The sequence below is a fragment of the Miscanthus floridulus genome, chromosome 2 (assembly GCF_019320115.1).
Source record: "Miscanthus floridulus cultivar M001 chromosome 2, ASM1932011v1, whole genome shotgun sequence".
Classification (NCBI taxonomy): domain Eukaryota; kingdom Viridiplantae; phylum Streptophyta; class Magnoliopsida; order Poales; family Poaceae; genus Miscanthus; species Miscanthus floridulus.
Window position 1 is genome coordinate 175,560,092 of NC_089581.1, and position 12,105 is coordinate 175,572,196.

Sequence of the window (12,105 nt, forward strand, 5' to 3'; positions counted from 1 at the left end):
AGTATGCATGACAATTATTTTAATAAAGCACACTACACGGTTCTGCAAAACTCCTCTTTGGTGGATCCGTATATCAAGACACATAAAGAGTTGCTCTGATCCAAGTTTCAAGGGAAGTCTAAAGCTTGGATTACACGTCAGCACATGGAAACTTTCAGCGACTGGTTGCGAAAAGAATGTCAGGGTGATGAGAGTATTGATGAGCAACTTTATTTGTTGGCTAGGTAGCCATCGTGGCATATCCTCATATACAAAGGGTACGAGATAAATGGGAATACATTTTACACAGTAGCCCAAGATAAAAGGAGCACCAACCAAAACAATGGTGTCCGTATAGATGCCACCGACCCTAATGGAAATAAGCAAACATATTATGGCCGCATAGAGGAGATATGGGAACTAAACTATGCACCTACTTTTAAGGTACCTTTGTTCAAGTGCCAATGGGTAAAGGCGACTGGAGGCAGGGTAGCAGTCGACAACCAGTATGGAATGACAACCGTGGACCTCAACAATATTGGATACAAAGATGAACCGTTCATCCTTGCCAAGAATGTGAATCGGGTGTTCTATGTCAAGGACATGGCTACAAAACCAAAGAGAGGGAAAAATAACAATGACCCAATCAATGAGCCAAAGCGCCACATAGTTCTTTCAGGAAGAAGAAACATCGTCAGAATTGAACACAAGTCAGACATATCAAAAGATTATGAAAAGGATGACCGAATTCCACCCTTCACAGTGAACAAAGACCCAAGCATCCAGCTAAATGATGATGACACTCCATGGTTACGGCGCGATCATAACCAAGGGATATATGTTAAGAAGAAGTTCACTACTGTGCCCGCTTGATATATATAGTGATGTATTAGACCTATTATGTAATAATTGTGACTTCAGATTTTATTGTCGTGTTTTCATATTTTCTACGGTTTAAATGAATTTTCTGCTAGACGGTGGATTTCTCATGGAGAATGTGTGATGAAAAACCAAATGATGAACGTTAATAAGATGTGAAAACTAATTTCTTGTCAAAAAACAATAGTTTTAATGATTTTAATTAAGTAGTATATTTTTGAATGGTGTAAATTGTAATTATTATTTACACTATGTCAAATATTTATACAGTAAAACAAAAGAGTTTAGTTTATAAATTTTTGTTGCATATAATAATGCAAAACCAAGTCCAAAAATTTTTTATAATTTTTTTGGATAATATTTTATTTATTAGGCAATTAATAACTCTCTGCATATTTATATAAAAGAAATATATAAAAAGAAAAAACTTATAGTAATTGGAGAAAACCAACTGTAGCTCCCCTTTACTCCCGGGTGGATCAACCACCCGGGACTAAAGGTGGAGCTTTAGTCGTAGGTGTAGCCACTAGCCAGGACAGATCCCCCTTTACTCTCGGGTGGATCAACCACCTGGGACTAAAGGTAGAGCTGCAGTTTTTGCGGCTCGCCCAAATACCCTTTACTCTCGGGTCGTGGGTACACCCGGGACTAAAGCTTAGACCTTTAGTCCCGGTTCTAATAATAGCTCGGGACTAAAGATTCTTTAGTCCCGGTTGGTATCTTCAACCAGGACTAAAGGTATCCCTTTATAAACCACACCCTAGTTCTCTTCCTCTCTGTTTCCGCCATGCCGTCGCCTTATCTTCTCCACCAGATCGATCCAGCAGTGCCGCCGCTCCCAGGCGACCACCCTAGCCTTGCCTCGTCAACGCGCTTCTTCTCTGGCCAGCCAGCGCGCCTCACTCATCCTCGCTGGAGCGCGCGCCATCCTCGTCCCCGGCCCCCACCTCGCTCGTGCTCACCGGAGCACGCCGAGCCTTCACCGTGCTGCCTCACCAGAGCTCGCCCGAGCCTTCTCCGCGCGCGCTGCCTCACCGGAGGGCGGCGGAGCCTTCCCCACGCTGCCTCACCGGAGCTCGCCTGAGCCTTCCCCGCGCGCGCTGCCTCACCGGAGCGTGGCCGAGCCTTGTAATTAGTTTCTCTTGTATGTGCCTGTCAGTAGCATTGTATGTTTGAGCGTGTTTGAGTTTCTGTAAAACGTGACGTGCGGGACGGCGGAGAACTCGTGCTGCCGACTCCATGTGGCTGCGGTGCCCAGCGGGCAGCTCGTTTCTATCGGGAGCGCCAGGCATGCGTCAGTCGTCGTTTAGCTCTGCCGGTCATGGTTTTCCGGTTGCGTTGTTGTCTTGTGCATTTCGTTCGTTGAATCAGAGCCCGAACAGTTGCATTCTTAGTTCGTGTTGTTTTTTAAAGAACGATATAAATGCAAACAGCTATATGTATGTAACTACATACGTCCGATGAATAAGTACATAGAAACCATATCTTAGTACCTCCAGGGTGCTAAGCTAACATATCTTAAAATTAACGAAAGAACCAAAGTTATCTCGTTGTTGGGTATGTTGTTTACCATTAAAAAATAATTAACCACAAATACTAGCATTCATGCTGAGACTCAAACTATATGGACATGTCTCACCACAAAGATTCTGACCAATTGAACTATGACCTAGTATTTTTGAGCCTGCATGATAGGTTGTTCATTTTGTTAACAACCTAAACTCCTAAAGCCTAATATTTGGCTTGTATAACATCATACAGTTCTAATTTATAATATGTAGCAAATATAGAACACATATTTGAGCATGATTTCATAAATTCATAGAATTTATGCATAAATTGAAATTGTTTAACAATTAACATAAATAAGTGCCAATAATTCAACATATCAAAGTGGCAACATCCATATTAGTTGAATTTGCGGACCGTGTTTATCTCGGCAAGCATGTTCTCTGTCGAGCGGTAACGGATGTCAAGGAGGAGCTTTGATTGTATGAGGGAGAGCGACAACGGTCGTGGAAGACCGTGTTCCCTTCCTCATAGAATCGGAGCTCTTCCTTGGCCAAGTACGGTGCCGTTCGGTGGAGAAATGCTCACCGAGATGATCACATAAGCAAGGTCAACTAGTACGGATGGTTATTTATTGAAACATGTTTTATTTTTTATAGATATATCTAGTGGAGTAAAAGCTAGATGGCTGCCCCGAGAGACAACATGGATGAAGAAATGATGAATATTATCAACACCGGCACTCAATTTGCCGATAGTGACCAGCAGGATGTAGATGACGAGAGTCAATACCTATCTCTTGAAGAAAACCAAGAAAATATTGTGCAAGAAAATACTGGCGAGGTATATATGTTTTTATATATATATTTGAATATTGTAAATATATATTTGAATATCTATCATCTATTATGTGTACACATGATATTTATTTATTCTTTTTTTTATACGTAGCCCTCTGGATCGAAGACCACAACGGCGAAAAGTAAAAATATTTGAGGCCCAAAAAAGCCATTGGAGGGGTGCTACATAATATCAGAATTCAATATCGAGATAGGCAAACCACTTGGTCCACATGCAAGAAAATTCATACAACACTGTGGGTACCTTGTAAGGGATAGACTTCCGATCAGTGCCCGTGAATGGAAGCAAAAGATCAACGAGCCTCATGTTAGTTTTGTCTCAGATCTTGATAAGAATTTAATTTGGGATGATATCCTTCAACATTTCATGTTGCAAGCAGATGATTATGATGATATCCACGATAATGAATTAAAGGAGCTAGTTCAAATGTGGGCTATGAAGAAGATGGCCACATAATTCCAGACTTGGAAGAAATCCCTATACATGAAATACGTCAAGAAGAACCTAATGCCGAATTTCTAGTGGCCTGCTCACGAAGTTGAGGCCCTACTGGAATGATTTTGTATAATACAAGACATCAGAAGAGGGCGAGGAACGGGTGAGAAGGAACCAATAGAATGCCCGATAGAAGGTATACCACCATGGCATGGGATCAGGTGGCTACGTGACTGCCATTCCCAAGTGGGAAAAAATAGAAGCGGACATTCTTGCCAAGGGTATCACACCAGAATCACTCAATTGGCCCAAACACGCAAAGAATTAGTTTTTCGCTCATGGGGAAAGACTGGACCTAGAGATCGGGAAGCTGGTTTATGGCCCAAAACTTAAAAGAGCAACACACAGATTATCTTATGCTCTACAAGCTAAAGCTATTAGTGCATTCAAGTCCAATTGAGAGAAGGATGAACTGACGTATGCCATCAGGACTGCTGAACACAGTGGCCGAACAAGAGATTTAGGATGGAACATTTCTTGGAAGCATGGTTTCCCTAACGACTGAGATACCTACGGAAGCTGACAGAGAAGGAAGGATGAGAAAGCAGCACGGATCAGCAGGTTGGAGAAATATGTTCGTGAGTCACGGGAGGCGTTGCTTCATGCACAAGAGCGCGAAAAAACATGCAAGCTAGAATGCAAAACGAAATCATAAAGCAAGTGCAAATAGCAATGAGTGCCCAAAGGCAGATATCAGATGCAGGAATCAACATTAATATTAGCCCCCTGATTAGTTGAAAAGCAGCTACGCTTTCACGGAGTTGCCAAATCAAGATGACACAATGCTACGTTTCCCTGTGGATGACATCACTGCACCGTTTACATCATGTGAGCTACATATTCCAAAAGAGAATGCCATAATTATGGTGGCTCTCGGTGTTTTTTCTCCTCTAGATCCTACCAAGACACCAAGAATCCATGGAGCAATAATACCACCTGGATATGTTAGCGTCTCAGTGGATAGAGTTAACAAAGGTTTTAGTGATCTGGCTCTTGACATTCTAAGAGGTGATGGGGAGAAGACTCTAGGAAAAGCAGAGAAGATATTCATACTATGGCGTAAGCGCTACATCATTATTCCCGAGGTCTCTAGTGCACCGCCGCTTCCTCAATTGCCAGACAATAGGTGCAGACAAAAGTGAACAAAAAATTTTTCACTAATTTTCTATTGACATTCATGATTAAAAATAACAATTTCTTATACCTAATTATTCTTTTTTATACTCACACAGTAGGGTCTCTGCCAACCTAAATCCAATTATCCAATCTCCAGATCATCATAGTGCTCTGGGAAATCAGGTGGCAACGCCGCCACCTCCAAGGAGGTCTCCAACGTCTCCAAGGAGGTCTCCAATGCCTCCAAAGAGGTCTTCAATGCCTTCAAAGAGGTCTCCAACGCCTTCCCCGCCTCCCTTGATGACTAAGAAGAAGCCAGCCCTTAAGAGGTCTGCCCCACAAATGAAGCCGTTGGCCCACCATCCGGTAAAGAAGAAAGCCACATCTAATCCAGTTATTCCTCAAAAACTGTCTTATGAGAAAAGTGAAAAGGAATTAAATGCTGTAGTACAAAAAGATGTGGACAGTTTCTTTGAAAAAGTGAAAAAGCAACGAGAAGCGAGGGAGAACCCAGAGAAACCGTACTTCTACCTACCTCCAGATCTTCTAAGAAAGAAGGTGGACCAGAAAAAGCGGGAATCTCAAAAGACCCTGTCAAAATCAGACTACGACCGCTCTCACCAAGTCATTTGAGGCAGCGTAGAAAAAGACTAGACCAGGAAAAGGTGTTGCACAACTCGGACAACAATCGCAACAATCAGTCCCCCCTCTTGTCGTTCGTAATGAATATGGTTCAAACTTAGAGTTAGACGTCGATTTTGAGGAGCTGACTCGGTTTTATGAGGAAACTGGTTTGGACCTTGCCCAAGTGCTCGCTGAAGGACCATCTGCTCCGAAAGTGGATCCTTGAAAGAAATTTGAATATGGAAAGAGTCTATACAACCCTGAGGCCTTAGGTGAACTGGGTACACAAATGTACCTACTAAATAAGTGGTATATGGCGGCGTGTGAACGGGGAGAGGCCTTTGTTCCTATCAGAGTTAGAAACCAATATTACTTCCGTGACGATGACATTATATATGTCGAGTTTGTAGAATTATATCAACTATGCCACCTGGACTCTCTCGACAGAAGTCTCATTAGCTGCTATTGTCTGTAAGTGTGAGTATTTTCTACTATTAAAGTGCATATATATAAAACTACATGTATATATATAAATTATATATCCTCACACTATATTTTTATATATACAGATATGAGATGACAGAACTCAGAAAGAGAAATGATAATGATGTTGGTTTCATTTATCCAAATGTCGTATTCAAACACCCTACCCCCGCCTCAATAGAAAGCTGAACTCAAGAAAAATCTCATGAGGTTCTTAGTAAACCAACAAAACAAGAACATACTTTTCCCCTACAACTTCAAGTGAGTGTTAAATAATTAATATCGATCATATGGACATTTGTTCAATTATTTGCTTACTAGCTAAACTATCTCCCATATATATATATGTTGACTCTAGTTAATGTTGATCATATTTGTGTATAAAAACATATGCAGCAATCACTAGATATTGATGGTCATCGATATGGCCAATAGTCGGTTGAGCATCTTAGACTCGTTAAGAAAAGAGCAAACAGAGTACTAATACATGATATATATTATCCCAGGGTAATTTGGTCTCTCTAGCAACTATATATACTATGATCTCTTAACTGCAACAATTATTAAAGGCCAAATTAATTTTTTATTTTATTGGGCGCAGTGTTTGGAAAAGTTTCATTGAGAAACACCATATGAAACATTGCAAAGCACCACTAAATGTAATCACACACAAAGTAAGTACTATATATATATATATATATATATATATATATATATATATATATATATATATATATATATATACAGTAATACTTTTTCCTTTAACTTTTATTGAAGACTCTATGGTTGAAGGAAAAAGTCATACGACTTGACCAACTGAAAGCAATTCAAGAGACCATAGCAGGATTTCTTAATGACCAGGTCCTCAACCCCGCCGACGAGTTCTACAATGACGTCAACGAAATATGGAAGCCAAACCAGATGGAGTGAATTTGTTATCCCAAGAATATGATAGAATATACAATGCAAGCTTTATTTGTAATATATATATATATATATATATATATATATATATATATATATATATATATATATATATATATATATATATATATATATATATATATATTATAGGGAGAGACTATTCAGCAGCCGGCTACAAAATAAGTTATTCTGTAGCCACCTCTATTTACCATAATTTATATACTAATTTACCATAATGTCAATACATATTTACGATAGTTGGGTTACTATAACACATGGGAATATTTACCATAACGTTATAGTAAACCACTTAGTAAGGAGTTACTGTAAATCTCGTAAATTAACATAGTAATTATCGTAACTCAAAGTGGCTACAGAATAAGTTATTCTATGGCCAGCTACAGAATAGTAGTTCTATATATATTATGTACATAAAATAACGTACAATATATGTATATGCATGTAATATATACGTTAGTTTCATACTTTAGTTTGTACAAAATGTTCGAACATTATAAACGTGTAGAATACGTATATTACTAGCAGCGTAGAATGCGTATTCGAAAACCTGTTCGAAAACCAAAACGAATCATCAATTGAAAATAGAAACAAAAAAAAGAAAAAAAGGAAAACATTTAGTTCCGGTTGGTAATACCAACCGGGACTAAAGGGTCACCCCACGTGGCCAGGCCGGGAGCACCTTTAGTCCCGGGCGAGAAACCGGGACTAAAGGAGGGGCCCTTTAGTCCCGGATTCGTGCTCCCGGTTGAAAAACCGGGACTGAAGGGGTTTCCCAAACAGGAGTAAAGCCCATTTCTATACTAGTGTTACGTGACCATAGAATACCGACGTGTATGATTTATTTAGAGGGAATATAGCTGATAGTGACAAGAGCTACTCCAGGACCCCATACATGTCCAGTTCATCGTCATCTAGTTATCCACGTCAAGTTTGATATCATCATCACCACCATTGGCCGGGGTGCCAGACACAAAAGTAGGATCAACGTCCATGGCATGCGAACTTTCGAATGCTTCAGTCGCTTTGGGCAGTTCTAACAATCAGCAAAACTCACATGCCATGATAGAATCATGTTTCAAACTTTCAGTTAGCTAGAAAACTCACAAGTCACAGCATATGATGGACTAATGACCGGATGCCAATTATTGGTCTGTTGCGCGCTGTTGAATGAACTCATGAACTAGAATAAAAAAATCACTCATACATAAATAATTAAAACTATTTAAGTACACAACCAAGAAGGAGAATAGAAGATTAATCTAAAACCTGTCGACGCTGCTGTGCAGACGTGCAGTATCTCGCCGAGATGACAAGTTGTAGGCCCTCGGGCGTCGCCGCACCTCCAAGTCGACTCTCCGCTCCTGGCTTCCGGCGACCGGCGTCGGCGTGGGCGCGTGGCGGCGTTCTCCGTGACCCGCGCAGATGCAATTGCGACTTGCCGCTTGCGAGTTGCGAACTTGCGATGACCAGTCAATGTGTGGGACCGGTGGGGTATGGCGGACAGGTGGAGTTACTGCACCGTCTGCTCATGTTCGCGTGCGCAAAAAAGCCGAACGGCTGGGCTGGGCAGCGTCAGGCGTGTGTACCAGGAAAGTTTTTTCTTTTTTTCAAAAAAAAATTATACTATGGTTCACTTACACCGGGACCTCAGCCGCCCCTGTTTGTTTGGTTTTTAGCCCAAGCCAACCATCTAATTTTACCTAGGGTTCAGATGGCTGCCTGGTTGGAAGTTGCCTGGCAGGCTTCCAACCAAACAACCTATTTGGTTCCCTCTTAAGCAGAGCTGTCTGGCCCAGGCAACGCTCATAGGCGTCTGATTTCGGTCGCCTATGGCAGGATCACATGCCTTGCAGGCAGCTGCTTGGGAGGCCGCGAACCAAACAGGCCCCAAATCTTCCTTTCTTGGACGCATATTAAAATTTCACTGGTTATCGCCACTATATAACCTATTTTATGTGGCTAGCGTAACTGAGCCACTAGTATAGTAGTATGTATAAATGCATTTACATTGACAATTGATATAAGGATAGCACAGGTGAAGATGTGTTTGTACCGGCGTTTCTTCTAGTAGGGCACTCCCACATCGGTATCAACAGGTACCTGAACGAAGTGAGCCTCGGCGTCCTTGCGCTTCTTCCACTCCTGATATAGGCCCCCTTTGGTGTAGCTCTGGGCGGCTCCAGCTCCTCCTCACATTTCTTGTAGCATCACTGTTTACCATTGTAGCAAGGAACTATTTCACTTCCCGAGAAGAAAAATAAACTACAAAGAGGAGGAGCCGGAGAAGTCACGATTTACAGCTTCACCAGCTCCATGCTACAGTGTCACTACAATGTTGTACAGTGGAGGAGCCGGAGCTACAAGAAGCTGTGTCAAACAGGCCCATACTTTTATCAGATGGGGTTCAGCCCTACATGTGCGAGACCGGTGTGTCATGGAACCACAACGCCTGCAACGTTGGTTTGGATGTTTGGGTTGTTCCGCATCATGCTTGGAGCCATTCTGGGCCTTCCCTTTTTCGGGATACTTCGAGCCTTTGGGTGCATATTTCTTGAAGTTCTTCCCCCTTTAGGCCATGTTCGTTTGAAGGGGAACGACTGCAGGAATTATTCCCGGTGAACCATCGCTATATAAATCACTGAAGCAATCCTGGCCGGAATGATTCCAGGCCACCAAACCCCAGGAACCGAACAGGCCCTTATGCTGTCGTGGGGCCTTCTTGCCTTGGCCCTTATCCTTACAAAAATTCTTATAAAAACTAGTATGGGCTTCAGGTGAGAAAATTGCTATTATAGGACGCGAAACAATAGGCTTCGCTATTATAGGACTTCAATCGTCGACTTCGCTAAAACGACATTTGAAACGTTGGTACTTTGTTTTATATGACATTTGGTCCTTTTAATCACTTTTCTCATTTCAAATACATGTATTTTGCCATGGCAGGACCGTATTGCCCTTGTGCGTGGGCTGCCTGGCTGCCGCTGCCGCCGCCGCCTGGCCTGGGCGGGCTGGCTGGCTGCTGCCCAGTGCGCGAGAGCGCAACGAGCGCCTGTGGCGGCCTGCGCGCTAGCGGGGTGGCGCCGAGCGCGCCATGCCGAAGAGCGCAACGAGCACCCGCGGCGGTACGCGCTCGTTGCCGCTCTTCCTCCTCGCCGTGGCCACAAGCTCGTCTCGCTTGACTCCGACGACGATGCTTTCGATGGTGACTCCGACGAGGAGGAGGTGGCGGTGCAGCTCGCCGCACAGCGCCGGCAAGCTCTAGCTGAGAGCCTGAGCGCGGCTGAGCCGAAGCCACTGCGTGCTCCGTGCCCTGCCCTACTGTTAGCTTGATGACGGCATCATGACATCGTGCCTATGTCATATACTTCCTTTTTTCTCTTGAAATATAAAACCAAAAATACATAAATACCTTTACTCATCATCGTCACCACAGCGAATGCTCATCACCACGTTTCTTGAATGGCATATTATCATGACCTAGAACAGTTTGTGCACGCTAAAGGTATTTATGTATTTTTGGTTTTATATTTCAAGAGGAAAAAGGAAGTATATGACATAGGCACGATGTCATGATGCCGTCATCAAGCTAACAGCAGGACAGGGCACGGAGCACGCGGCGGCTTCAGCTCAGCCGCGCTCAGGCTCTCAGCCAGAGCTTGCCGGCGTTGTGCGGCGAGCTGCACCGCCACCTCCTCCTCGTCGGAGTCACACCACCACCTCCTCCTCGTCGGAGTCAACATCGAAAGCATCATTGTCGGAGTCAAGCGAGACGAGCTTGTGGCCACGGCGAGGAGGAAGAGCGGCAGCGAGCGCGTACCGTCGCGGGTGCTCGTCGCGCTCTCCGGCATGGCGCGCTCGGTGCCACCCCGCTAGCGCGCAGGCCGGCGCAGGTGCTCGTTGCGCTCTCGCACGCTGGGCAGCAGCCAGCCTGCCCAGGCCAGGCGGCTGCGGCAGCAGCAGCCAGCCAGCCCACGCACAAGGGCAGTACGGTCCTCCCATGGCAAAATACATGTATTTGAAATGAGAAAAGTGATTAAAATGACAAAATGTCATGTGAAACAAAGTGCCAACGTTTCAAATGTCGTTTTAGCGAAGTCGACGATTAAAGTCCTACAATAGCGAAGCCCATTATTTCGCGCCCTATAATAACAATTTTCTCGCTTCAGGTCCGGCTTGTGCACCAACAGGGCGCGTGTGATAGTTTTTCATAAGGAGCTCATTTTAAGTCTCTGCAACAAGCCAGGCATTTATTAACTCAGAGTACTTTGGTTGTTGCGGTACTGCTGCTGGAACACCATATTTGAGGGGTGAAAAGTTTCAAGTGTTTTTTCAATCATTTCAAATTCAGTGACCCTCTGGCCACAAAACCTGAACTGTCCCACGGTGCGGTAGGCCGCCACAGATTTAAAGTCAAGAAAGCCGGAGCTGAGCCCAATCGCGCCTAGCCTGAGGATGGATCACCGTCTTTTGTTTACCAAAATGTTCCTGGAGTGCAGTCCGCAACGCGAGAGGATCTTTCACTTCAAGATATTCTTGCTTCAAGTCATTGTGTATGTGGTGCCTCAGGAATATTGCAGCCTGTGCTTGTTCATGCGGCGGCGGTGCCGCATCGTCATTCGGGTGTGCGGTGATAGTGTGCGATAATTGCATGCGCTGCAAGTGCAACTCACAGTCCAAAGCCCATGTTTGGTAGTTCTTGCCGTTCAGCGCAAGAACCGGCACCTGCCTCTTGATGATGTCAGACATGACCTATTCATTTATGCAAAAAAGGTCCCGTTCGTTGGTCTGAAACTTGACTGAAATTAGCTGAAAAACACGGTTCTGGTTGAATCGTTGTGAGAGAAAAACACGGTTCCGGCTAAAAAAAAAACAAGCCGAACAAGTCGAATATGGGGTAAGCCGAACAAAGCCAAAATCTTTAGGTAAATAAGCATAAAAACGAATATGTATGTCGATTAATAAAGATGAACAGTAAAGAAAACACATCTAAACTATAGCAATATGATAGGGAAAAAATATATTGATGTGCCAACATAAAAGAATTCCACGGCCATTGGAATTTATTATCCACTTTCATTGAACTAGCAATAGAAATCATACGGACATAGTACTTGCAATTAGCATTACTTGTAATGAAGGAAAATATTTACACACCAACATAAAGGATGCCGCTTCTACTAGAATTTAATATCCATGGAAGCAACGAGGATCCAG